Source organism: Lynx rufus, unplaced genomic scaffold, assembly GCF_022079265.1.
Source record: "Lynx rufus isolate CCGP_SWC_20201006 ecotype Redwood Valley unplaced genomic scaffold, mLynRuf1.p SCAF_3, whole genome shotgun sequence".
NCBI classification, from domain to species: Eukaryota; Metazoa; Chordata; class Mammalia; order Carnivora; family Felidae; genus Lynx; species Lynx rufus.
This window is the reverse complement of record NW_025814845.1, coordinates 39,128,750-39,133,765: the sequence shown is the minus strand read 5'-3', so window position 1 is coordinate 39,133,765 and position 5,016 is coordinate 39,128,750. Positions and strand designations below refer to the sequence as shown.

At 42.4% G+C, this 5,016-nt stretch overlaps 1 pseudogene; it reads left to right on the top strand.

The window, feature by feature from the left end:
• Positions 1 to 315: 315 nt before the first annotated feature.
• On the top strand, positions 316 to 3,482 carry LOC124521053 (60S ribosomal protein L14-like; annotated as a pseudogene).
• Positions 3,483 to 5,016: the final 1,534 nt, after the last annotated feature.

Here is a 5,016-nt window from a genome sequence, read left to right as displayed (position 1 = left end):
TTTCTACTTCTCTGTTTACTAATTGAAATTCTACTGCCAGTAAGATTCATTTCAGTCATTTTTATCACTAGGGACTCTTGGATATATACATTGTTCTTTGGTTGTAATGCAGCACTGTCATTTTTACTATTGCTCAAATTGCCCCAGCTATGTCCTCTGAGAGCTCTTTCAAGTTGGCTCCCACATCCTTTTGACATACTCCCGTCCTTTGTTTTGTTTTATGTTCCGCACGTCCTTCCTGGAGCATCAAGATGCTCCAGCCTCACCTTATGGTTTTCCTGCCCAGCCTCAGGACCCATCATATTCCAAGGAACCATGGTTCCTTTTCCTGATAATGTTATTGAGAAACCAAAAGCAGGGTACAAGGTATGCTCATTGCCACTGCTCTTAGGGTGCCCACCCTTGATGGACAAAGCTAGAAAATCTGTGTCCATGAATCCATGTATATGCGTTGGTACCTATATTTCTATGTCTAGACATAGTAAAATAAATTAGTTCATACTGATTTCTTCAGCTCCTCTGTGATGTGGAGAACAAAGGCAAAGGAAATACAGAAAAAATTAAACTTCCTTATAACTTGCAGCCCATTGACAAGTACTTGGGACAGGCAGAGTGACCTTCCTCAAGGGGCTAAACTGCCTCGATGTTAATACTTTGCTAGAGGAAAAAGGCAACTTTAGCTTGACATTAGCCCAACCTCCAGGATCATGTAAAAAAAAATCCCTTTAGAAACTTCCTTTAACTCTACCCACCCCACCAAGATATATGTTAGCAATCATCCTCCATGTACATGTATATGTATATGGCCCACTGATACACATCTGAAGGGTCTCATGACTGAGGTTTTGCTACAGTAATAAATTACCTTTTCCCAACCACACCCAGCCCCTCAAGGTCCTGGAAACCTTGCTTCCAAATTCCTTAGAGACTTATGCGATCCCTAACCCCCTCCTGACTTAAAAGTGTGTAATCAGCCACTCCTCACATCCCCAGTGCAGCTCTTTCTGCCCACAGGTCCTGTCCCCTTTAGGAAGACCAACTTTTTGCACCAAAGATGTCTCAAGAATTCTTTCTTGACCACTCACTCCTGAACCCCAGCTTTTCACGTCAGTCTATTTCTTTTTTCCGGTAACAATGAACTATTTTATCATATATGAACAGGTATACACACACACATACATATATATATCATAAATGAATAGGTATATAGATAACCTCTTTAAAAGTTGATCCATCATTGGGATCTAGATAATCTAAGTACAAAATGAAAGTGATCAAGAAAACCACTTAAATTACTTAAAGGAAATGAAGTCAGTTCCTCACTCAATTCTGTGTTATACAGATGGAAGACTGGGGAACAAATACTTTTTATTGTGATGATTACATTGTGACTTTATAGAAGATAGAGTATTTAAATGTAGCAGTCTTAACCAGCACTCCTGCAGAGGAATATTTCAGGAGGAACAGTTGCATTATTACCTTGCAACAATTTTGTAGAATGTAACTTTCAAACCAAGAGATCTGCAAAAATCAAAGATTAAGAGGATGTCCATTGAGCATTAAAAAAAATTATAGCACAAAGTAATAACAACTGTGGGAAAACATGTATAATAAAAATAATTGTTGGGGCGCCTGGGTGGCTCAGTCAGTTGGGCGGCCGACCACAGCTCAGGTAATGATCTTGCAGTCTGAGTTTGAGCCCCGCGTCAGGCTCTGTCCTGAGTGCTCAGAGCCTGGAGCCTGCTCCGGATTCTGTGTCTCCCTCTCTCTCTGCCCCTTCCCTGCTTGCTCTCTGTCTCTCTCTCCCTCAAAAATAATAAACAATGAAAAAATTTAAAAAAATTTGTTAAGGAAAATGTGGATTTTCTCAATTTTCCAAAATTTCCAAATTTTTCCAAATATTATTATATTTTCAAAATAATCTATGTTTGAAGAAGATCCTTGTGGTGACATAATTCCGTGTCTTGCTTGTGACGGTGGTTACATGAATCTACACATGACAAAACACACAAAACCATGGAACACTGTCATGCATATACCAATGTTAATTTTCTTTTTTCTAAATTTTTTTTAATATTTATTTTTAAGAGAGTGAGCATGCAAGCCACAAGGCAGAGAGAGGCATGCAAGGCATGCAAGCGGAGAGGCAGAGAGAAAGGGAGACACAGAACCTGAGGCAGGCTCCAGGCTCTGAGCTGTCAGCACAGAGTCTGACTTGGGGCTCCAACACACGAGCTGTGAGATCATGACCTGAGCAGAAGTCAGACACTCAACAGACTGAGCCACCCAGGCGCCCCCCAATGTTAATTTCCTGGTTTTGATATTCTAGTTTTGCTACTGAGGGAATGTGGGGGAATATTTTTGCAACTTTCTGTGAATCTATAATTCAGAGTAAAAAGGTGGGCTTTTTTTTTTTTCAGAGTAAACGTTTGAACGAGAATTTTAAAACGATCCTTTTGTCCTTTCGTAATCCTGTATGTTTTCTTCATCAAGTTCAGCAATTTCCTAATTATCTGCTTATTTACTCATCCATTCATTCAACAAACGGTAGTTGAGTATGTGCTAGCCATTGTTTTAGGTCCAGAACACACGGCAGTGAACAAAACAGAATTAAGGCTCACATTCGATCAAGAGAAGAAAAACAAACAAACAAATCACACTTCAAAAAAGTAAAAATAAAAACAGAGTGATGTGATTATAAGTAGTTGGCAGGCCACCTTATACCCAGCAGAGCAATTAAGTGAAATCTGCGACAAGCTAGTCTTTCAGTTATATCGGGATCTTTGCATACCTTTGCTGGGGATTCAGTTTCCTTACTATAAGATGGGAATGATAATAAAAATAAAATCCAGCTTCTCGCCGAATGCCGCCAGCACAGCGTTTCATGGAGATTGGCCAGGGTGGCCCACGTCTCCCTCGGGCCTCACGCTGGGAAGCTGTTCATGATCGTAGATGGTATTGACCAGAACAGGGCTTTGGCTGATGGACCTTTGTGTCAGGTGAGGAGACAGGCTGTGCCTTTCAAGTGCATGCCGCTCACTGACTGTGTCGTCAAGTTCCCTCACAGTGCCTGCCAGAAGTATGTCTGACAAGCCTGGCAGAAGGCAGATACCAAACAGGGGCAGCCACGAGATGGGCCAAGAAAATTGAAACCAGAGAAAGGAAAGCCAAGATGACAGATTCTGATCATTACAAAGTCATGAAGGCAAAGAAAATGAGGAACAGAATAACCAAGCTGGAAGTTAGGAAGCTACAAAAAGCAACTCTCCTGAAAGCTTCTCCCCAAAAAAGCAGTTGCTGCTAAGGGTGCGGCTTCAGCAGCTGCTGCAAGGGTGCCAGCAAAAAAGATGGCTGCTGTGGGCAAGAAGCTTCCAGCCTAGAATGTTCCTGTCCTGAACACTGCAGGCCAGAAGGCAGTGCCTCCAAAGGCTCTGAAGGGTCAGAAAGCACCTGTTCCGAAGGCATCTGGCAAGAAAGCATAAAAGCATAAGAGGCTATTATAAATAAGTAATAATAAACGCTCTTTTTGACAAATAATAAACTATCTCACTGGGTTTTTGTGAGATAGTATGAGCTTTGCACACAAAGTGTCAGAAAATGCCTGACATATAGAAGAATAATTTATAAATGTTAGTTTCATTATTACTTTAAGCTGGGGTCTCAGATAAGGTTTTGTGGAGAAAGAAAAATTTAAGCTGAGGTCCAAAGGACAAAAAGGATCCAGCCTTATGGAGATGGGGGCCAGGAAGAGTATTCCAGGCAGAGGAAACAGCTGGTATAAAGATTCAAGTGGGACAGTTCAGCCACTGAAACTAGGTAGGAGAAGGTAGAGTGGTCATGTGCCGTGTCTGACTAGGGGTTGTGACTTTCATTTAAGTGCTTCAGAAAAGCAATGATCCTTTAAAAAGCATCGCTCAGGGGGCACCTGGGTGGCCCAGTCAGTTGAGCACCCGACTTCAGCTCAGGTCATGATCTCAGGGTTTGTGAGTTCGAGCCCCGCATCAGGCTCTCTGCTGTCGGCGCAGAGCCGGCTTCGGATCCTCTGTCTCCCTCTCTCTCTCCGCCTCTCCCCCACTGGTGCATGCACTCTGTCTCAAAAATAAATAGACATTTAAAAAGTAACAAAATAGGGGCGCCTGGGTGGCGCAGTCGGTTAAGCGTCCGACTTCAGCCAGGTCACGATCTCGCGGTCCGTGAGTTCGAGCCCCGCGTCGGGCTCTGGGCTGATGGCTCGGAGCCTGGAGCCTGTTTCCGATTCTGTGTCTCCGTCTCTCTCTGCCCCTCCCCCGTTCATGCTCTGTCTCGCTCTGTCCCAAAAATAAATAAAAAACGTTTAAAAAAAAAAAAGTAACAAAATAAAAAAAAAAATTATAAGCATCACCCAGCCTGTCTTGCCAAGAAAGGAGGCAGCAGAGACACCAGCTGGAGGAAGGGTTATTTCAGAGGCCGAGGTAAGAGATTCTATAGCCAGGATTGTAGAAGTGGAGATAAAGAGAAGTGAGGGATTAACTTTGTGACAAACTTGATTTTCAAACCTCCCGTTCTGCTATTGTGCTTTTCTTTTTCCATTTTATAGACATTTAAAGTTGTAATAGATATTCAGATATCCCAGCCCTTTCTGTTGAGTTCTTCAAAGCAGAGAGAAATGGACTTTTCTTCCACAGATGTGTTTCAAAAATTGCCTACTAAGAAGTCTCCATAAATTTAAGCTTTTATATTTAATTTCTTACCTATAGGCTATTTGTTTTCAAATTTTGAATCAGTTATCAAAATATATTCATTAGTTTTCCTTACCTTTGTGATTTTGAAAAATCTTATACACCCAGGTTTTCTGTTTCTCTCTTAAATTGGAGCTGTGAAGGGGCACCTGGGTGGCTCAGTCCATTAAGCGTCCGACTTCAGCTCAGGTCATGATCTCGTGGTCCATGGGTTTGAGCCCAGCGTCGGGCTCTGTGCTGAGCGCTCAGAGCCTTGAACCTGCTTCGGATTCTGGGTCTCCTTCTCTCTCTGCCCCTC